This window comes from Typopeltis vanoorti, chromosome 7, assembly GCF_054136105.1.
Source record: "Typopeltis vanoorti isolate ZY-2024b chromosome 7, IOZ_Tvanoo_1.0, whole genome shotgun sequence".
NCBI classification, from domain to species: Eukaryota; Metazoa; Arthropoda; class Arachnida; order Uropygi; family Thelyphonidae; genus Typopeltis; species Typopeltis vanoorti.
Window position 1 is genome coordinate 104,749,372 of NC_143555.1, and position 23,806 is coordinate 104,773,177.

The 23,806-nt window shown below is 33.2% G+C and overlaps 1 non-coding gene across 1 annotated transcript; it reads right to left on the reverse strand.

Annotated features, from left to right (window-relative positions):
- Positions 1-21,940: 21,940 nt before the first annotated feature.
- On the reverse strand, positions 21,941-22,013 carry TRNAR-ACG (transfer RNA arginine (anticodon ACG)). Its single transcript has one exon. It is a non-coding gene; the product is annotated as a tRNA-Arg (tRNA).
- Positions 22,014-23,806: the final 1,793 nt, after the last annotated feature.

Here is a 23,806-nt window from a genome sequence, read left to right on the forward strand (position 1 = left end):
CTTCACACATTTTCAAATAAAATTTAAAATAAAATAAAAAAATCCTTAGTCCACCCACGCTACTATTTCTAACTATTCTACAAGAATCACCAAAAAGCGGTAAAAAAATTGTACAGTTACTAAATATTCTTCTATAAAGAATATATGATAGTGAAGGAAACCATAACAAGAACTTGATATAATATTTTATTATACCACTGATATCCGCAATTACACCACAAGTTATTGGGAAGTGACCAAGATTATAATACGCCTACGTTCGTTTCATGGAACCACTGTATCCGGCTTCTTCAGAGTATCACAAGATAATAATTACGGAAAAAAAAAATCTCACTGGTAAGCAGTTAAAATTGGTTACGAAGAATCATATCTTAAATTCAACTTCTGAATTAGGTGTTCACATCCAGTTATTACGTATACCTACTAGGTATTTGTTCATGCGTTTGCATTAACTAAACGCAAATAAAAATGAAGTCTGAATAACGTACGAACTTCCATCATTAAAGAATAGAATGCTCGTGACATAGATTTTGTTTCTTTGACTGATAATGTAAGGTTTTATACCCGAAAGGTATAAAACCTTACATTATTATTCAGAACTATAAACCGGGTTCGTAGGGATATAAAAAAGTTGTCGAAAGGGCGCAAAGTTTATATCGGGGTTGTGGAATGTAAATTATGAGAATAGATTGAGAGTATGTAGACTGCAGAATATAGAATACTGTTCTCACGTTTGATGAGATTCATCCAAAATCATCTTCCATATTATCATTAAAAAAAAAGCATATATAAGAGAGAGAGAGAGAGAAGCAAAATCTTCCTGACTCAAACCAGTCCTTATGACATAGAAAGACGTTGTTCATTGTTTAACTGAATTACTATCTCGTCATTTCACCATTCTCTTCCAAATTAATAAACAATCAGCTTAATAAAATAACTATAACTGGATTTGTTTAGTATTTGAACTAAACAAATCCATTCAGATTAATAACAGTGCTTATTTCTCTTCGTAATTTACATTATTGCGAATAATGTAAAAAATAATGGGAGCATTTCATATATTTATATAAATGCATTAATCATTTTTAAATTATGATGTAAATATATAACGAATTATATAAATATTTGATAATTTTGGTGTATGTTTAATAGACATGTATTTAAATATTAAAGAAAACTTGACCGTGAAAATACTTTGTGGAAAATACGTGATTCTGTATTTTGATTTGACTCATAATGAAATTAGTATAATGGGAAACTGGTTTCATGATCTCGAAAAGTATGTCAAATTGAAGACACAATTTTAACTGATTGCTGTGATCCTCTCTATTATTCAGGTTATGTTATATCCGTCTTCTGATTTGATACTTTCGATTTAATGAGGTAGAGAAATCTAAGTTAACTAAACATTGAGAATTATCACCAGTCGAATGTTTTTCGCAACAGAAAAAACATTCTTTTTCTTCTGCAGCATCTCTTTTCCCCTTAAATAGGGTTGCTATTTGAAGTGAGTCTCCTCCACAACCTCCTGTCTTGGGCTGTAGCCACATCCAAGTTCTTCATCCTCAAGTCCTCCCCACCATTTCCCTTCATCTCTTCTTTGACCGCCCGCGCTTCCTCCTCCCATGCACATCCATCTGCATGACCTTTCTTCCTACATACTCTTCCTCCCTGCTCATCACATGACCAAACCATCTCAACCTTGCCTCCTGTATCTTCGCTACTAAGTTCGTAACTTTCACCGTTCCCCTTACATAGTCATTTCTCAGATGATCCCTTCTGATCACACTGCACATCCACCTAAGCATTCTCATCTCCGCTACCTCCATCCTGCTGATGTTATTTTTCCTCAGGGCCACAGTTTCCAAAGCATACGTCATAGTTGGTTTCACTACTGTCCTGTAAATTTTGCCTTTTAGATTGATCGGCACTCTCTTATCACATAGCACTCCAGCCATCTCTCTTCATTTCCTCCATCCTGCATCCCACTTCCTTCTCAGCCTCACCACCCTCTTTCATTGTTGAACCTAAGTATCTAATGTCACTGACTTTCCTGATGATATTTCCTTCCAGCTCCAGATCTGTCTCCTGGCTGCCATCCACTTCGCAACACATATACTCTGTCTTACTTCTGCTCAGCCTCATACCTCTCTCTTCCAGTACTCTCCAGTTTAGCTACCACTTCTTCTCTTGATTCTGCACACAGCACGATGTCATCTGCATACAACATAGTCCAAGGCGCGTCTTCTCTCACCTCCTCCGTCACCACCTGGATCATAATATTAAACAAGAATGGACTTAATGCTGACCCTTGATGCAAGCCAACTGTCACCGGAAAACTTTGTTTCTCTCAGGCAGGTCCGAACTCTTGTCTTCACATTTCTATACATCTCCTGCACAAGAAGCATAGAAAATCTGTGCATATGGTCTACAAGGAATTTTATTTAGGACAAAGTAAAAATATCTCGCATCATTTAGACAACAGCAACTTTAAAATTAGCCGAAATCTATATCAGGGATTTCTATTATAGATATTCCTTTAAGGATGTTGAGTGTGAGAAACTGGTGGATGAACCGAATTCAAGTCTGCATAATCTTATTCGTAAATGAGTTCAAGTTTCCTACAACTGATATTAAATATTTCGAACAATTAATCGCTAATTTTTAAATCCATCAATGCAACCTTTTTGTATTAATAAAGCCAACATACATTGATAAACATGCATTATTGTACTAACTGGAACCTGACCCGCTTTTCACTAGATAGCGTTTTTGTGTAGCCGGTATTATTAGAGTATACGAGGAACTGGTTTTGTACTCTGGTACATTGAACTTATTGTTTATTATCATCAAGACAGAAACCCGTTTTCCTCTGATTTTTTTTTCTTATAGAGAAAAGAATACGAAATATTATTTCAAACTGGAGTTTTCTATTTTCATCTCGTCCTTGTTTTTTGATAAATGTCAAAAGAGTAAATATTTATCAATAGTTCAATATCTAGGAATGGAAGTAGAAGTTATAGCTATGGATTTTGCAAGACCTGTAGCATTTCTTTATATATATATATATACGTATTTAAAAAAAATTTCTAATCTAAGTAATCCACTTCACATCTCGATATATATTGAGGGTTATATTGACCTCAGCCTACCTACTGGTTGGAGATTTTATATTACAGATATAATATATGTTATATTAAATATATAATATAATATATATTATATAATTATATTATATAAAATATTATATGCATATTAAGGAAAATAACTTATATGACTATATAGATGAATGTTAAAATAGAAGCACCCGATTAAGTCTTTCTAGAAGACTTCATTGGGTACATAATACATGGAAGAAAAAAGAGATAAATAAAAACATTACTTGGGTACATCACCAAAATTCTAAATCAGTAACGGATTGCTCACATCAGAATGAATTCGTGGACTAACTGCATTGTTCTCGTGCACGAGGACTTGGTCTCGAGACTGCCATAGCTGAATCGTAGAGGAGTAACAATCAGAAAGGTTGTGGCTGAGGTTGACATTAAGGTGAACAGGATTTAGTGCGATTTGTGTTGATTCTAAGATTTTTATTTCTAGTTCATCATAGCATTTGTAAATAATTTCCGATCTATCCGAGTTTACTGAGTGTATAGTGGATGGTCATTGAGATCAGAAGAATTAAACATACTGGACCTTATTCTACTATAATAGATATCTCTGAGATGTTCTTCGATACGAAGCTTGATTGATTTCTCTGTTTGTTCTTAATGTGAGAATTACAGCCACACCAAAGACGGTGCACACCTGGATACTTCAAATTGTTACATTTAGGTTTTACTGGTCGAAGTCACGATCGAAGCTTTCTTAACGGGGGGGAATAAGGTACTAATCTTATATTTATTGAGGATTTTTGCTAGTTTGTTAGAAATAGAGCTAATACACGAAATGGTGATATAACCTTTCACATCATTACTCTCTTCTATATGGTGTGTAGAAGGATTAAACAAGAGTTCTAGAAACTGTTTACGATAACAATTCCTCTAAAAAAAATCGATAAAAGCAGCCTTTAATTATTTGGCTATCTTCATCGCTGATGAAGAAGAGATAGCCAAACTCAGTCCCATAATCATCTATCCCAAAAGTCAAACTTTTGAGGTGGATAATGATGGGACTGAGCGTGAAGATGTCCGTTGGTATGTGTAGGATTTCTGTAGATGGAGATTTTTAGTTTTTCAAAGGACGAGTAAGTTTTACATTTGTAAATTTTATCCTAAGTTGTTAAGATGATTCAAGAACTCTTAGAGGGAATGTGGACCATGTCTCCAAATCAAGAAAACGTCATCTATATATATCTTTTAAATCTTGGTTTCAATGGAAAGAAGTTTATTGCTTTTTCTTCGAAAGCTTCTAAGTACACTCATATATTCGCTAGTACGAGTGACTTCTAAGTACACTCATATATTCGCTAGTACAAATGTAATTTTGCTTGTGGATCGTGTTTCTAAAAAATGAAGTAGCCTGAATTTATACAGTAACTTAAGAGTGTCAAGATTTTTTTTAAGTAATTTATCTTATAACAGAACTAATACTTCTTCTGCGGGTACATTAATAAATAGAAAAGTGACATCAAAGCTGGCTAAGATTTCATCCTTTTTTATGCCTTTAATTGTCTTTAATTGGAAACAAAGTGTTCGGAATTCTTGATGTAGGAATTAGAAGAACCTGTAAAAGCTTTTAATAATTTTGCCAGATGTTTGGATAACTTAGAAGTAGGCAAGTCAATTCCATCTACAGGTCTTGGTGGGGTGTTTCTTTGTGTATTTTGGAATCCCATACATGCGAAGAACGAGAGGGGGTGCAGGGACCTGAGAGATGATTTTAATTCTTTAGAGAATTCAAAAGTAGTAGGCCTCTTCAAAACTCTGTACTTCACATGGTTCTACAGACTGGCCCATAGGTCATAGGTTGTTAAATCATGGAACATGCCGTAGAAAAGGCCCATGAAGCAACTCATAAGTTTTTTAACCTGACTAGATTTTTTTTTTTTTATTAGTTATGAGAAACCACATCACGTAAATGCCTTCCATTCTCGGCTTGAACAAAGACTTTTTCGGTATGATTTATTGACCACCCGGCAGTTCCTGTAAAACCATTTTATTAAAATATAGCTAAGATTACTAATTCTTTACTAACTAGCGAAATTAGTTAACCATTCTCATTTATTTGGAATGACTTTATTGTCCAAATTGTTGGACAGTGAAGCAAGTCCAATTGTTTTGACAGCGAAATTCAAAAATCTGTCTCTAGGTGACCATTTTAATATAGGCCCTACATAAAATCGTTAGCCATTAGTCAGCAGTCGGATATCCAGAGTGTACACCACTTCCAAGAAAGGTTGGTTTATCATTAAAGAATGACTACTTTCTTGACTTACTCATGTGTGTGTGTGTATGTGTGTGAGTGTGTGTGTGTGTGTGTGTAGAACGAACAGATAGTTTTCTTAGAAATGGCCGCGTTATAGTGACGAAAGTGATCATTTGCTCGTTAGATAACGTGTGCCTCAATGTTAACCAATCATGTCCTAGAGATTACACATCTCAATCATATTTTGTGTGTGTGTGTGTGTGTGTGCGCGCGCTCGCTCGCTCGCTCGAATAATGGGTTTATGAGTGCATTTAAGAAGTGATAGAATAAAATTCTAACTAATTAAAAACTATGTGGCTGTCCTGTAGCCTTATGATTTTTAATTGATTATTGAGCAGTTAGAAGTGAAGAACATTCCTTTTGTCTCACTGACATTTCCTTTGGCATATCCTTTGTTTAGGTATTTGATATCTTCACATGTCTATGAATATTTGTGAATATTATAACTGCTTTCTTGTCCTTATTGCCTAAATTTGGGAAATGAAAATAGAATAAGCGCTAATAAATTAAAATTACATAGTCATTGGAAGACGGTAATGATTACTGATACAATCTGTTCATTCTTTTAAAGTCATAGTTTAACACTTAAGAAAGCGTTTTAATTATTTACGCACTAAGAGTTAAGTTATTAAACTGCAATGTTTTAAGGGATTTTCACATGAGGGTATTTTTTCCGGTCATCGGGAATGTAACAGCATAATTTTAAGTGGTATAAAGTTTTGGTGTAGGAAGGAAAAAAAAAATAAAGCACTTTTTCTTTATTCATTTTGGTACTTTATTATTTTTAGTATAACAATTTTTGTTTCTTATAGTCATTTGGAAACATCATTAAAGGCTGAAAACCATCAATATTTAAAATTTTGTTAAGATTCACCAAAATATATCTTAAGCAAATTTAATCATTGTAATCATGTTTATAAATATTTGTAAATATTTGCATAATGTCATTTCTAAATAGTTTTGTAAATTTGCAAACATTTTCAAACAAATTTAAAAACACATTTTTGCTTTTCCCCCATTTAACTTTCCCCATAAAAGTTAAATCAGAACTCTAGTGAAGTTAATAACTAACACTAATTGAGAATGGGCATTGAATAAGTTTGAGACAATGAAGTTAACTTAAATAGTTACTTTTAATAAGTTTCAGAATTGATTATATGCGTGAGCGAGTACAGTAAGTCGGTATTAGAGCTGTCCGCCAATTTCCCATAGAAGTAAGACTGAATTCCTGAGAGGGGTTGAGTGCACAAACAGATGGTGATTATTCCAAACAGTACTTGGACGTTCGTCTCGTCTCGTGTATGGTTACATATTTCAGGAGATCTTTGTTGGAATGTTCTTAAAAATAATCCGAAAGAGTTTCATTTTGTTTTGCTTGGGCGCGCTTCGACAGAAGCAACGTTTTCTTTGTCCATATTATTTACTTAACCTAATTCACCACTTATTAAGCTTCAATGGAGGTTAAGAGTAAGCAGTTTTTTCCTCTTTTTTTAAAAAAACTAATCATTCAGAAACATAAATGTACTATTTAGAGTTGTATGGTTTATTTTTAGTTCTCTGAATCTCCACTTGTAGCCTACTGTTTATGCTGTGGTCAGAACAGTCTTGACATTGATGTAGATGGCTGGGGGATTACGTCAACCAATCAAAGACTAGATTTTTTTAGCATAGTTTCTGTAGTTTTTAAAAAAATACTAAACTGTAAGCGAAAGAAAGTTATAAAAATTAAAATATTAAATTATTGCAAAGAGGAAAAAAATACGGACCGAATTAAAACCTTTAGAAATACTCATTTTTTTCTATAAATGTTAACGCCTTTTTATTTATTTTTATTATATAAATTACTATATATAAAGTATATAAATTACTAAATGGGCATTCCTATAATATGTATTATTTAAATATATAAAGTGGTGAATGACAGTTTTATGCATGAAATACCACGCTCACTAAAATACCAACCTTACTTTCTCTTCCACATACGTTTAAGTATTAGTCACTTTGAACAGGACACTACTTCATAGTAGAAAAGATCAACTTCAGGTGGCCACTCAATTTGCCCTCTATGATAATAAAAATAAATTTTAAAAAAATTGTGAAAAGTGCTCCAAAGCAATCAATGCAAGACGTGTAACCAAACCTATCAACCTTACCAACCCTACTAACATTACCAGAAGTGATTAATAAACGGATGAGTAATAGATATAAACTAAAATGCTAATCTTAAGGGGGGGGGGAACGCTACCCTTGCTCAGAAGTACCTGAGAAATGGATTACTAACATACTAAAACAATAACCCATGTTTCGCCATGCAGCCACAAAAGGCAAAATTAACTCCTATAGAACTTGGTGAACAGAAACTAGGAAATGCACTAGCACCTTTCGCTAGGGAGAATCGAAACGCCAGTAAAGATAATAAGATAACAACCCTCCCCACCTCTTCAAGCCACAATATTCTTCCACTTTCTTATCGTCTTCTCCTTTCAAACCATAATCTTAAAACCATCCACCCACCTGTGGATGTCGAGAGGATATTCCCTAGATGAAACAACAACCAAAAGTAACTGAAGATGGGGGAGAGCAGTCACTAAACAGAACTAGTGAGAGATTCAAAGAGGCAGAAGAATGATAAGCAACAAAAGGCATAAAGTATAGTTAAAGTGGAAGCCTAAGCTTTGATCATTATAGTTTATAAGTGAGTATATCCGCCATAGACCTTGGTGAGCATAAAGCGCTCTATACTCTGGTCTCGTGTGTGTGTGTGTGTATGTGTGTGTGTGTGTGTGTGTGTGTGTGTGAGAGAGAGAGAGAGAGAGAGAGAGAGAGAGACAATTTTATAAGATTAGTGGATATTTTGTATAATGTACTGCATCGAATGTGTTCTTTTTAAATTTGAATTTCAGTTAATTTCCATTTAATTTGAATTTGGAAACTGAAATTTTGTATTTCCTATATCGATCCTGTGTGATCATCATCATCATCATCAAATTCCTGCCATGTACCCTCAAGGGGTGTACAGGATATGACAGTACTACATAAAAAAATTATCCTGTGTTATAAGCTCTATAATACTGCATGATTGTTAAACTCTGCGATAAGCTGTTATTACACTACATGAAACGATTTGTGATAAACTGTTGCAAGAATACCAAAGATCCAACTGAGTACTGCATTATTTTCTTCGGGTAGTTTGCTAGAAGAACTTTAAGAATAAACAAACAACCGCTAAAATTCTAGATATACTGGTAGAGTTGACCCTGTATAGAAAAAGTCCGTCACTGTATTCGTAAATTTCGGACTGGATTATGACACTGATAACTTGTTGGAGACTTGAAGCAGGGTTGGCCATGAAAGAAGAATTAGTATTATTATCATATGATCTCTCAATAAATAATATCAGTGAACAATATACTGGAATAAAAATATCTATATTTTGATAATAATTTGTTCCAATATTACCATTAAAAAAAGTCGCAATGGTATGAAGAGGCGGATAAATATATACGTTTATTGTGTATTCCATATTAACAAATTAAATTTGCAAATAGCAGTCCCTTTTTTACGCTTTGGCGTAGATCCATACCACACCGTGCAGGCCTTTCGAAAAAAAAAAAAAAAAAAATAAATAAATAAAAAATTCTGCTCTGTTTCCAAGTTTTCAATCGTAGGCAGAAAACATAACCTTTCGCACGAGCTACCACGACATCACACTAATAAAGGAGACAAACTTCTGTCCTGAGTTCACATATCGCCTTTATTAGCATTATTATTATTGTGTTAATATGATTTTGATTTGGAAGCTGAGACACTTGGATTGGATTCTTTTTAGGAGACATGTTTCCATATTATGAACTTCCAAATATATTGGACATTGAACATTTGTGAGACACCCAATGCTAACCAATAATGTCGAATTGTAGTGGTGTAGACACGAGATACCACAGAAAGCAACTTCTGAGCCAATTTCAGTTTCTGAAGAATGCATCTGGAAAGCATTAGAGAACTGTTCAGTAGACAGTTTACTTTCATTTCTTGGACAATTTGGCCTTGGAAAGTAAAGTAATTCCTGATGCACCACACAAAGAAACTGATCAGCAGTGCCTTGACATTTATAAAACAGGAATACCATTCGAATGTCTTGTATTAAGTCAATGTCAGTTATTGGAATGCCTGTCGTAACACTGCATATGTTTCTATGGCGTTTTACAAGTTCTCAGCAGAACTTGACGGTATGTTGCTCCTTCAACACATTCATTTCACAATGCAGAAGGAGGGGGGATGCTTTTCATCATATTACTTCATATTTATATTGGTTCATTTTCGACTGATCACTTTTTTTAGACAAGTGGCATCAACAGATGTTTCCAAATATACTAACATACTTCACTACTTACATGTTATTCGCAGTTTCTTTAGAGAAAAAAAAATTACATATCAGATTATATAATGTACATTCAAATTGTAGCACATTTTCTATGACTATGTTTACGCATTTTTATTGTTATTTGAGAGTAGGAGATACGACTAATTACAATAATCAGATTTCTTACATTTATCTTCATGGGATGTACAGGATGCTACGATAGTACTAAATAACTTTCGTATCACTAGTCGTCATCTTAATCATCCTCTGATTTCCTTTCACAGTACTTTTCCTTTATTTCTACACTTTTTTTGGCCTCCAGAACATTTTTGCCACCTTTCATATTCTTACCATCAAGATTTTGTTTAGCTACTTTTACACACTCCATCATGTTCTTACATTTTTTGCATTCTCTCAGAACACATGCTGACTTAACATGGAAGAACTTTCGATATGCATTTTATTTGTAATATCTGCCACTTTAAGTTCCTGAGTTCATCATGGTGTTCTAAGTTTTTTACAGAAAACTTCAACACACTTGCCTCTTTGGATGAGTTTATGTTTTCTTCTGAATTGGCTATTGAATCTCTAAACGTTGATTCTTATATTCAAACTCTTTCATTTTTTTCTTCAGTAATATTTGTATATTTGAGCTTACTTCATCACTGAAAGTTGCTGCACGTTGATTCTTTTTAAAAACTTTCTTTTTCTTTTCTTTTGTTCTGAAATATTATATTAGTAATTACTAGTTCATATCCTTCATCTGTTTACCATTATTATTAACTTGGTTCTTTTCTCCAAACTTTCCCCAAACATTTCCATATGTCTAATATTCATTCCCTACTCTCAGATTTTTTTATGTGCTTACATATAAAAATATTGCCTCGAAAAATTCCTTCGTTTTTTTTTTAACAGAACCTTCTGTGGGAAGTACAAATTAGTCTCATTGTCCATTCACAATGGGGCTGATTTGTACGTATGATTCCTATTTTGTCTACATCACGCTCTTTGAAATCTCCTACTGTTAAAGAAAACGAAAAATATATATATCTTGGTGTGTTTGGCGTTGAATACTATAGCTTCTCTTTCCTCTTCCTAATCATCAACGACTTAATATAAAATCTTGTAGTTGTAATTTAGAGGAATCATATGTGTTTTTATCTTTTTGGTTTCGTCAACACACCAATTATGTCGACGTGGTGCTTCTCTATTTCTTCATTCAGCCTTCAACTTCTTTTCACTTTATATTTCTCATAACTGATGGAATCCATCTTGTATACGTCTGATGTTGTGCTTGTTCCAGTAGATGGCTTGTCACTGTTTGACCTAGTTCCCTGGCGAAAGGAAGGGGCTTGTTCAAATAAATTTTTTCGAAAATAATTCCATAAGATAAAGTCCCGTTTGTGTAATTAAGTTAATAAATCTATTATAAATATATTTAAGTGAATATAAATTAAAATACTACTAATTATTATTATTATTAATTATTATTGTATTATATTAATATTAATATAATAACAGTTCTTTTAAGGAAGAAATTACAGCATACATTTGAAACTGCATGCTGTAAGTTTGTAGAAAATTTTAAGAGCTCAGTAGAGCTCTCTTTATTAGATTTCTACCGGATTTTTTTTTCTTCTTCCGGATATAATATTAATTATATATACAAAGTTTTTTTTTTTTTAATGTCAATGAAAAAGAGATCACTAAAACGAAACCAAACGCTATAGAAAAACTGTCAGCAACTAAACAAACACATTTTAATGTCAAAATAATCTGAAGCAAGTGACAAATACGTGTCAATAATCAGTAATGTAGCTACAACTGGTGATGAAGGTCGCGCAATAACTTTTTTTTTTTTTTTGTAACTTACAGATACTGTATATTAACGAATTTTTATGCTGACCAATATGATGTCTTTTTGTTCCTCTCACGTGCCAATATATGCACACGTGTGCAACCTGTTCATTGCAGATCCGGCTGGCTCCGATTTATTTCCACAATACAGCGTTGTAATAATCTCTGTCATGGATTTAAATTTCAGTGGTGGTTACAAAAGTTTTCTATACACGTGCTCAGGACATATGATACACAGAAGTGATACATAGTATGCTAGGCAAAAATAGAAAGCAAGGCAGGCGTTAAAATAATAATAATAAAAAAAAAAAAATGGAGTGAGAACGAAAATTACGGATATGATCTGTTGAATACGAGATTGTTTCATACAAAGTTCTGAAGTTTCAATGAAAGGTTAACCAAAGCATCTCTCTCTCTCTCTCTCTCTCTCTCCCTCTGAAATTGACATTGTTTTATCTTTTGTTTTCTGTTTGGTAAAAGGAACGAAATTTTCATCCTGTTTTAGTATTTTAATTGACATCATAAACTTTTATAATGACCGATATGTATAATTATGTTTCATGTAGAATTAGTCATTGATGCTCTAAAAGAAGAACTGGCTGTTGTCATGGAAACAGTTTCGAAAAAATGATCGTTTGTGTATCTTTTGCATAAACTAACTCTGATTATAATAGCATAAAAAATAAATATTGTAAATAAATAAATAAATACACACATTTGCATAAATATTGGTTTACAGCAAATATTGTGATAAATAAATAAATTTCTTTTTGATATTATTTATGCTTAGGATTAATATTAGGTCCTTCCAATTTCGACACTAACTATGAGTATTTAGCGAGTTCCGTGTTGTTTGGCATGCTGATTATCTCTTATCCATTGAATTCGTTGTTTTTAGTTTTAAGAAATCTTTTTACACCCACTCACTATTAAAGCAACATATAATGCTGCTGTTTTTTTTTTTCTGTCCTTTTTCTATGTAAGCAGAATAATTATCGTAGGCCATTAGAAGGTTGAATAAATTATTTGGACATTATTCTATTAAGTACAAAAATGCAGTTATTTTGCTATTATCTTTCGTTCACTGTCAACCCATCTCTACAAGAATTGTGAGTAGGTGGTGTGGTTTAGGGAATGAGAGAGGGGGGGGGAATGCTAGTGTACCAAACGTGAATATGATAACCATCACACACACACACACACAAAAAAAATCATCTTTTTCGTTTACCTTGGAGCAATTGGTGTTCAGTGAAGTGACCCTTCCAGTAGTATTACTGTTAGGTGACTTTGTAAATTCCGGGAATCCTCAGTGGGTAAGGTCACGTGATCGTTAATAGCGATCAAGCAATGACAGACTGGCATCCCAGTTCAGCACATAAGTAAATGCCTACGTGAAGTGGATCGTTGGCCTTGATTATCGTTCTTAATGCAACCCAGTTCCGTCACCTGGCTCTAAAGTAAAGCTGTAGGTCACCTTTAGAATCATGCAAAAAAAAAAAAAAAAAAAGTTTTTTACTTCAGCGGTCAGAGAATATTAGCGTGCTCTGAAGCCGTGCAAATAATGGAAGTGGCTCACGCGGTTACAAAAAACAAAACAAAACAATCAAATGAGGAGTTGATTTAGAGAGGAAGCACAGAAATGCTTTCACAGACTACGGCAAACGAGGTTTATGATTCTCACGACAGAGAAAGTTAAAACCATTTTCTTTGTTCTCCAAATTGTAAATAAGTTGTAGCTAAGCTGAATAATAATTAAATTGAAAATGAAGTATTTTATTTACTTTGTTTCGAATATCCTAGGCACGCATTCTAGACTTTCGTTCCTGATGAAACGATTGAAAAATACTTAATAAGTTTTTTTTAATTATTTATTAATATAATTTACTTGGCAGTTTCACTCATAACATTTATTTGAAATATTCCCCTACCGCTATAGAAAAAGATCTGAGAGGAACTGTTCATTTGTTTGCTGATAATGCAAAGTTGGGTAGAGCAATAGTGAGTGCACAGGATGTCAAAATTTTACAGGATGATTTGGATAGTTTGGAGGACTGGACTAAGGAGAATGGATGTCAATTTAATGTAGCAAAGTGTAAGGTTATGCATTTTGAGGTGAAAAGATTAGCAGTGTATATCACATTGGTGGAACCGTGCTCCAGGAGATTGACGCGGCAAGGGATTTGGGAGTGTTGATGGAGAGGGAGTTGAAGTTTAGGGGGCACAATGCAAAAGTGACTAAATCAACTCATGGGCCTTGATAAGACCCATCTTGACTACTGTGCGCAGATATGGGCGCCAAGGTTTCTTCTTCTTGATCGGGAGGAAGGGGAGAGGATCCAGAGACGAAGTGACCAAGATGATAGCAGGTCTATGGAATGAACCTTATGAGAACAGGTTGAAGATTTGTGGGTTGCAGAAATTGGTTGATAGGCGGAAAAGGGGTGATATGATTGAGACATTCAAATTACTGAAGGGTTTCTATAAGATTAATTCAGAAGATATTTTTGAGAATAGGACTGGTGGTGGGAGAACTAGGAGCCACCCATAGAAGCTGGGCAAGAGTGTGGTTAGCAAGGGTGTTAGAACTAGGTTTTTTTACTTGGAGAGTGGTGAATGAGTGGAATAAGCTGCCAGAGTCTGTTTTGGGTTCCATGACTGTGAATGAGTTCAAGGCGAGATATGATAGATACTGTGTGAATGTCGAATAGTTGTTCTTGATTCTTGACATGATGTTAGGGCCTCCCTCGATGAGTCTAAGGACTCCTTGGAGTTGCTCGTAATAATAATAATAAAGATCTGGGTTAGATTTCGTACTAGAACATAAGAAACATTTAGGGGGATTTTTCCACTGAAAGTGAAATAGCTCGTCTCATACAGGAGTGGCAAGATTTTTTTTCTTCAGAAAACTCGGCGGAAAGATTATCCTTACAAAACACATGAAATGCATACATACTTACATATATCGATAGACATAGCAGACTAAGTAGATATGATTAATCTGTCTTTAATTACTAGAATTAGGCTTAGGAAAACCGATTAAATAGATGGAAGTGGGATTAGGCTTAATACATACGAGGAAGAAGGGATGGAGATATTCCTTCTTCTTCTTCTTTGTGTGTGTGTGTGTGTGTGTGTGTGTGTGTGTGTGTGTGTGTGTGTGTGTGTGTGTGTGTGTGTGTGTGTGTGGGTGGGTGGGTGGGTGGGTGGGTGGGTGGGTGGGTGGGTGTTTACATATGTAACCAAAAATTTAGAGTTTAATCATCGCCATAAGTTGAAATATTAGAAATTTCATAATAACTTCCGTAATAAAGAAAGATAGTTGCAGAAAAAAGGCCATTAAAATTTCGATTCTGGTCACAGACTAAAATCGAAGCCTTTTGCAACTACTTCTAGACTCAATCGATCTTTCAAGGAAGTGGAGGGATGCAGGGTTTTTAATTCCATGACTCAACAAAATCTACTGTAGAACATAATACGAGTACATACATATTAACCCTAACCCTAACTAAATAAATTGGTTAGGGTCAGTAAGTTAGGAGGGTCGGTAAGTTAGGGTGAGGAACATCGCCCCTTATCTAGTACTCTGAGAATTTCAAACAGTTAGGACTTAAAGAGTGCGTTTGTTCCCTTGAAAAATGAAGAACATTAGAAGATACACACACACACACACACACACACACACACACACACACACACACATATATATATATATATATATATATATATATATATATATATATATAATATCGGACACTTTTATGCTTAGTTTGGCCTTATGACAGTAATGCAATATCTACCTAGACAACTATCTACAGAACCAAATTACGAAAGTTGTGAAATAGCCCCGTTTTTTTAAAGTATAATTTTTAAAAAATAATAATTTAAATAAAAATTTAACATTGCTTTAAATTTATAATAATTTAAAAGTATCATAAATATAAAATATAATAATTATTAAAATAATAAATATTTTTATATGAATTCTATCCACAAAAGGCTTAGTTTAAAAATTCTTTTAAAAAATCATGGCGTAAGAGGAAAAATTCATCATAAAATATTATTACTGGATCACTTACATTTAATTTAAATGTCTTTATTTGTAAAATTTTCTGCTAAGTTTTGAAACACAAACTAAGGTGGAAACACAAACAGTATATTGAAATAAAATCTTAGATTGAAATCTTTTTTTTTGTTGTTGTTTTGTTTTTTACTAGAAGAATGATCAGCAAGGTTTTAGAATGATTTCTTCTTTACATATATATTTATTCATATAACTACTATTAATTTTAAAATTCACGTAAGTAATCCAGTCCACTAGAATAGATAAACAGATTATCGTATATTAATATCAGATGCTGCTAGGGGGATCCAAGTTTTCCGCTTTAAAATGCCGTTCTTTGCATGTACTTGAGATTATTGATTACCTTCTCTCTTTTATAGACATCATTTGTTTACCGTTGTCAAGCAAACGAGATTTATAGTTCACTTGTTGTGGATGTAGATCGGACGTGCCGGTGCTTTTAAAACAACTTCCGTGTTAGTTACTGCAGCATTTTTAATTCAAATAGTATTTTATGACTTGCCTCAGCTGAATTTCTTTCAAAAATCACAATTCAGGAAATGCTGGTAATGTTAATGAATCTCTATAAATAAAAATAAAGTTGTATTCTTCTAATTAATTGCTCCGTTTAATCATTCACTTTTCTAGATGTCTACTTTCCTGTATTATACAGAATATAAATATATTTAGTTCATTCGCAATCTGACTTGGAATTTTGGAAACTTGTAGGGGAGGAAAGCTTAAAATAAGTCTAAATTGAATTAAGTTAAAATGGAATAACATTTTAACTTAATTAACTTAAGTTAATTGAGGCTTTAAAAATGACTTTTCTGTAAGATGAATAAGAAATACTTCTACTTGGAGAAGTTAATTTTTCTAACTTGTATCTGTTTCTTCTTAAGCGTTTTAGATTAACAGATATTGTATATGGGATAGGAAAAAATTTTCAGGCTCTGATTTCTAAACGTTATTAGAGATACTTACCTAACAGTGTGTTTAACCAGCGTGAGTCTGCAGAACATCCTGGATACTCCAGGACATCGACTACAAGAGATTTTTCAGAAGGCCAAAAGTATCCTAACTACTCTGTTGATATTATAAACTCCTGCATTTCCATCGCATGTGCTAGCGTCGGGACCATATTACGAACATCCCATTCTCTCGTATCCTAAAGATGGTCAATGGTGGCATCTAAGGAAGCTAATTCATTAAGGTAAAGTCTCGATGATATTCCTGTACTTATTCCTAAATAACACGAGTCCTGTGATATGGCTCGCTGTCCTGTTCGAAATGTCTGTGCAAATAGCAAACATAAATAAGTGAACTTGGTTACTAACGATGTTCAGATAGGCCGAAGCGTTCAATCCTTGCTCTGCTATGTTAGTATTAAGGGAGTTTCTAAGGAATTTAGGAACGTGTGTTGCTTCATTGCACTGCCTTGAGTTTTTGTGACGAAACATGAAGGCCTGGTGCTGCTGTTACCGCTACACTTTCTCTCTCCGAAAAACAAATAACAGGAATCATTAGTCCATGTGACTGTTCTCCAGTCTTCTGGTGCCAGTGTTGATGTTCCATTGTCCATTTTAGTCGTAGTCTACTTCCATCTGTTGGATAGGCGTGATGGTACCCTCAAAGCGACATCTAAACTTTGGTTGGAAAAGATCGGATTCGAATTTTGCCGTGATGCGAGAAATATTTATAACAACTTTCCAGGCGGCGGTCTGTGTGATAGTGGCAAGTTCTGAAAAACACGCAATAAAATTACATTAAACGGGTATTGGAAGTGGACAGACTGCACATAGTGTAATATGTTGATTCCCCACTCCCCAAAGATAAATTCCCTCACACCGTGGATGTACGAAGTAATAACTATCACCACTTCCACTCCAACAACAAGGTATATTTGTAAACATCTTAATGATCTTTATTGGTAAAGAATGTCTAAAAACAATTTGAATAAATCGTCCAAATATAGTGAACCGCAACGGTATGTATTCGCTAAAAGTACATATTACATCTGCAAACAAATACAACATTGCGTAATACTTTTTGTTTATTAATATGTTTGGGCTGCAAAGATATATCTATTGAGCGTCTACAAGGAAAACCTCCTTTCTTCAATCTGGTCGTAGTCAACGAAACAAGGAAACAACGTCATTCAGTTAAAGGAAGGAAGGAAGTTGTGACGTCACTAGAATACGAGGGTGAGCCATGAACACTTGACGCGAACCGTGCTGTTCGTTTAGTGAATGAAATATTTGTGTAGACAGTCCCATAAATTAGATAGTGGAGGCTTGATATCTGTAGTTGTCACGAATAGATCAATCTGAAGAAGTTTTTCTATGTTATTTCACTACATACAGAGTATCTGTTTTTTATTTATTTTAAAAGAGCTGCAAATGCATATGTTTCAGTATTATTTACTTTGTTTTATTTATATCATTTTTTTTTAGGGAAAAAATTATTTGGATTTTAAACTTGTGGAAAGCAAATGGTTCCATATCTTCCGAAATAATTCTGATATTGTTAAACTCCTGATATTGTTCAGTTATTATTAGTCAGTTTTGTTATTAATTATTATGAAAAGAATGAATAAAACAAATGCTTATTGAATATTCAGTATCTTTTAGAGAGTTAGTGTGTTTATCTGTTGAATCGAGCGCTCTTCCTAAAAGATTATCCTTTGGATGGGAATGAGTAGCGTATTCACTGTCATAAAGAAAGCATTTGATTGGTCCTTTAAAATTGCAGAAGTTGAGTTTGAGATCGTATTCTTTTAGACATAGGCAGTGTTTTATTATTATTTTTTAAATAGCAAATATGAGAAAAAATCACTTATTATGTAACAATTAATCTTATTTAGCGTTTAAATCAGTTTAATCTGTTTTGATTGCAAAAGATCCTAGAAGTTTTGCTAATTTCATATAAAACCTGCAAAGAAAATGGGAAAGATGGCATGTATTTTAACTGAATAGTAATACGTCCATGGAGAAAGGGTTCAACTTAATTACACTTTAGTTTTACTTAATCTCTTGTTCTTATGTGCATTATATAAATAATAATAATAATAATTATTATTATTATTATTATTAATTTTTACTCCACTTTCTAAGCATATGACAATGTCCACCAGTACTAATATTATATGTACGAACCATAAAAAAGTAATAATAAATAAATTCAAAATAAATAAATTACCAAATAAAGCCCTGTCGTGTTAATATGTACATAGTTTTTTTTTCTTTTCTTTAAAAAATAAAAATATATTTGTATCCAGCTTAAATATTTTGGATTCTAAGTGATGTCTCCATTTGCTTATTTCCAGTTTTGTGCAAGGATTAAATTACATAGGCTTACTTTCAAAATTATAAAAAGTTTTTCTATAATTTATTGATTGACGCTACTAATTCAAAGTATTTATAAAGTAACGTTTACTTGAGCACAGCGCACCCTAAAGGGACTTTTTTTCGAAATAGATTTTGAAACACGCAAATTAATGGAACTTACTTCATGAACAAAAGTGAAAGATATCAAGTATGATGCAGTAGGATATGTTTCTTGTTTTTAGGAATAATACGATATTCCTGATTATGGTAGCCACTTAAAGTCGATTTACATCTGCACCTGTGTCGGCATTAAGGAATCCTAACAGAAATTTTAAATACGTTCTGTCAAAAAAAAAAAAAAAAAAAAACTCACTTTTCTTTTGTAATGATTTGCAGATTTTATTCTTAAGAAGAATTTTAATCGGTTTTGCATGCTAAAAAAGATAAAGGCTAACATTCCTTTATCTTTTCAGTATGTTTTTGTCCTTTCCTTTTTTTTTTTTTTTCTTCTTCCAGGATTGCATTTATACATTAGCGTAGGAACACCAAGATGTTAATACGTGTAACCTGTAAATCTTTCCAGCTGGGAATAAAAATCATATCATTTTTATACTACGTGTGTAAAACTTTCTCTATCTTAACAGGATCTATGTTTTTATTATTCTTTTTTTCTTTTTCTTTCTTCCCAGCCGTCTGCAGCCATGCGACAGCTGCATTTAAAGTGCTACAGCCCGGAGCACTTATCGATCACAAAGTGAATCTGAGTTACATATAGGTCAGTCAGGAGTAGCTAACTGGTAAGCTGGGGTGTTTTGTGGTCATACATGCGCACCTCGCCAAAGGCAGGTGTGAAATTTTGCGTGATATTTAAAATGACTATAGCAACAACAATTTATTTCGAACTTTCGCCCGTGTATCGACTTGCGGATATTCTGTGGTGTAGATTATATCTGTCGACGTCACTCTAAAACAACCTTGAAGGCAAATTACAATTTTGCTGGTTTCGAAACGGGATCTCCCCCGTGTTGGTTAAATGGCACGGAGCTGTGTAACAGTAGGAAGTGTTGTCTTGAGTACATGAAACCACACATCTCAACTTACTTGCTCAAAAGCTACTATTTACAAGTCCAGTCCGCTTCGTACAGGTCTCAGAGTTAATGTTCGGTTGCTAGTTAAACGTACCTATAGAATAGCAGAGTTTATTTCTGAATGCGTGCAAGATTTTCCTTCATCGATCTCACATTTCTCAATATAACCCGAATGTGCATGTTCTTTTATGCGCTCAAGGTTCAAAGATAGGATGCATTAGTTGAAGATTGCATTATCTCTGTGTAGTGTGTGTGTGTATAACTGGAGATTTTATAGTTTGTTTTGGATTGGTAGTAAATGAAGTAGCGCATTCCAGAACTAGCTCAGATAATATTGGACAGGCATTCATATACAAGAGGTGTGCTTCGAGAAGGATTTCTAAGTTTTTTTGTTTTGTTTTTTTGGACACTTTAGATGGATGTTTGCAGTTGATGCGTTTATTTATTTCAATTATTTGCAGACAGTCATTTTTATGGAAAATATCTCTTACTCAAAATACTTTTTAAATCAAATAAAAACGGATCATATCGAAAACAAATCTCTTTTAATGTATTTACATTTTTAAATTTTCACATGGACAAGGATGCCCAAATTTTTCAGACTGGCCTGCATATTTAGTTCATTTGTGTTAGCCTTAAGGTAACGTTCAAACAACTAAAAACCAACTATACAATCAGACTATCAGTTTGTGAAACAAAATGGATTTTTCCTTAGAAGTTAAGTGGGCGAGGCTTTAACGACCTATGTCTAGGTTAACTTTTGCAAGATTCTTAACCATTTTTTTTTAATGTCATTTTTGAGGCCCTCATTGAATTTCGAAGAACTCGTGTTTGAATATTTTCAGTATGATTCAATGTTTAGCTATATTTGCGTGATCTTTTATGCAATTAATTGTTCTTTAAAGTAGTTCAATAAATGATTGGTTATGAAGTATCAAAATTAGGTCTTCAGGTCGGAGATATTACAAAGTAGAATGTTAATTAGGCTTTTTTAAAGTCAGGTTGGGTAGTGTAACTTGAAACACTTTCTAGACCAGTGTTTCTCAATTTAAAACCTATTGGAACCGGTCAGTGTTGGAATTTTTATATCGGTCAAAGTTGTAAAATGCTGCACTTTTATTTTCCTTTAATTTTTCTATAAAATATTCATTTTTAAAAATATTTTTTTTATGCACAAGGATAGTCCTCAGAGGTTATCCCAGAGGCTAAAATATGATCGCAACTAAAACATATTTTAGCTGCGATCCAGGATCGCGCACTTGAAATGTATACACTCTAATGTACATATTGTGTTTCATATCTCCCTCCCTCCCTCTCTCGAAGTATACATGCTCACACCCAATTTCCAGTCATATTTGTTTGTACTCATCAAGCTAACTTTCCTTGATTAACCTAAACAACCCATCCTATTTGCCAAACGAAAAGGCCCAAAGGCCTTATAATAATTTCATCACCTTGTACATCTTTCAAGATGATATGAATAAATAAAAAGCGAAAAAAAAGAGATTTTTAGGTTTCGCCAGCATACTACTTAAGCCTAGTAGTGGTTCATAATAGTTATTGTCTTAGTTATTACTCCTAAAGGAAAAAAAAGCAAAATAGCCATAAGAATTAATAGTTCTTGTCCTATATTTTCCATTGTAATCTTAAAAATCCATCCGCCTCTCTTTCTTTCCTCAGATTTCTGTTTCTGTTCTTTATTTGTAAATAAAATTATTTATGAATGGTAATTCGTCAATGAAATTCTAGGAATCTGTACGTTAGTGGTTTTATGAATGCTTTAAGAAGAAAAAATAAATAAATGGCGAGAGAAAAAACTCGAGCCAGCCAGGATTTGAACCTGGAATCTTCTGATCCGTAGTCAGACGCGTTATCCGTTGCGCCACTGGCCCGATGCTTTACTAGCTATATTTATTGCTTTTTATTATAAAAAATATGATAATATTTTAATCTTTGCTATATCCTATTACGAATAAATAATGAAATTCTAAGTTTAATTCTGATTACATGCACACGCACGTACACATAAAATAGTTACAAAAGCATTAACATGTAAAAGATACATTAAGGTTAAATAAAAAAATATATGCCGAATATGCATGAGTTTACGCTGAAACAACCAAATATCAAACGACCAAACGTATACCCAGACATACTCTGCTGGCAACGCCATTCAGTGGTGTATTTTTATCATCGTAAATTTTCTATTATGATTTTTTTCTCAATTATTATTACTTTTCTAAATAATTATAATTATAGAAATTATTCATTTTACAAGAGAAAATATTTGACTTTTATAAATCAAGTGCTTTATTGTAAAATATATGCTAAAAAATTGAAACAGGATCATTACGCATGCTCAGTGGCACTTATGTGCATAGTTGAAGTTTTCGTGAAAACAATTTTTAATAATACTGTTTTTAGTGATTTAACATAAACATAAAATTCGTTAGTCTACATTTAGGCATAATAATTGCATTGTAAATATTTTTCTTAAAATATCCTTGAATAAAACAAGTATTAAAATAGCTGTAGTATAACGCCAACCTAGAAAACATAAAATTTTTTGTATTGTCGAAATTATATGTTATTGTATTAAGAGCATTGTAGAAATGTGTTATTAAGCCGGAGAAAAGGAAAACAATTGAGTTCCTTTCAACAACCAGCATTTTGTGTAGTTTGTTTTGTTTTCTTTGTAATTTTCCCATTCTGCTGTTCCCAATAGAACATCTCCAAGATCGCAGACAACGAAGCCTAAAAAAAGCTCTGATAAATACTTCTCGCTGGGTAGAGAAGAGTAATAACCTGTTGTCGATTTGGAAACATTTATAAAGTTTCCGTTCTGGAGGAGTTCATTTAATCATTTCTATTCATTTAACAAATTATTGCATATACAGTATATAAAATACAATTAGGGTTATGCATCAGGTGATTGTCATCCCAAATATAATCACTGAGTTCCAAGTAATCTGTAATGCCTGAAGCGTTGAAAAAGGTCAACAGTCGGCACATTGTCTCTGGTCATTATCGAACTGTGGGATAAGGTTAACTGCAACTATCAACTTCAGAAGAAAAAAAAAAACTTCGATCGTATGTACTTACGCTGAATTTACATTGAACTCCTCATGACCTCCGAAATAAAACTGCATATTTTGATGATCAGCACACAATTAATAGATCATTAAAACTGGTCATTACTTACTGACTAGAAAACAGTCAATAAATATTATTCAGTGATTGATTTTGAAGAAATAATATCTTGCTTTGTAAGATTCAAACAAGCAATCTTTGGTACAAATAGATTATTCTGGGATTTAAGATAAAAAACCCGTTTAACCATAGCGATTGGTTAATGCTATTCAACTAAGATAAACAATTTTTTATTAGCTATTTGAAAGTATTATATACTGTAATAAATTTTAGAATGCATGTTAGCAGCACTAGTTTTCTCCTTAAATCTTATTTATTTTCTTAGAATGTCCTTTACTTCGAATAACAACAAAACGTTTATGAGCATTAAGCATTATCAACTTATACAGATACTTGATAATTTAAACACAAACGTAATGCGAGTTAGTGTAGTGCTAAATCTGATGAAACTGTTATATGATGATTGTGAATACGTTTGCCAGCAATATTGTGCCATTCTTCCACTAGGATGTTTTATACTCGTCGATGTCATAGA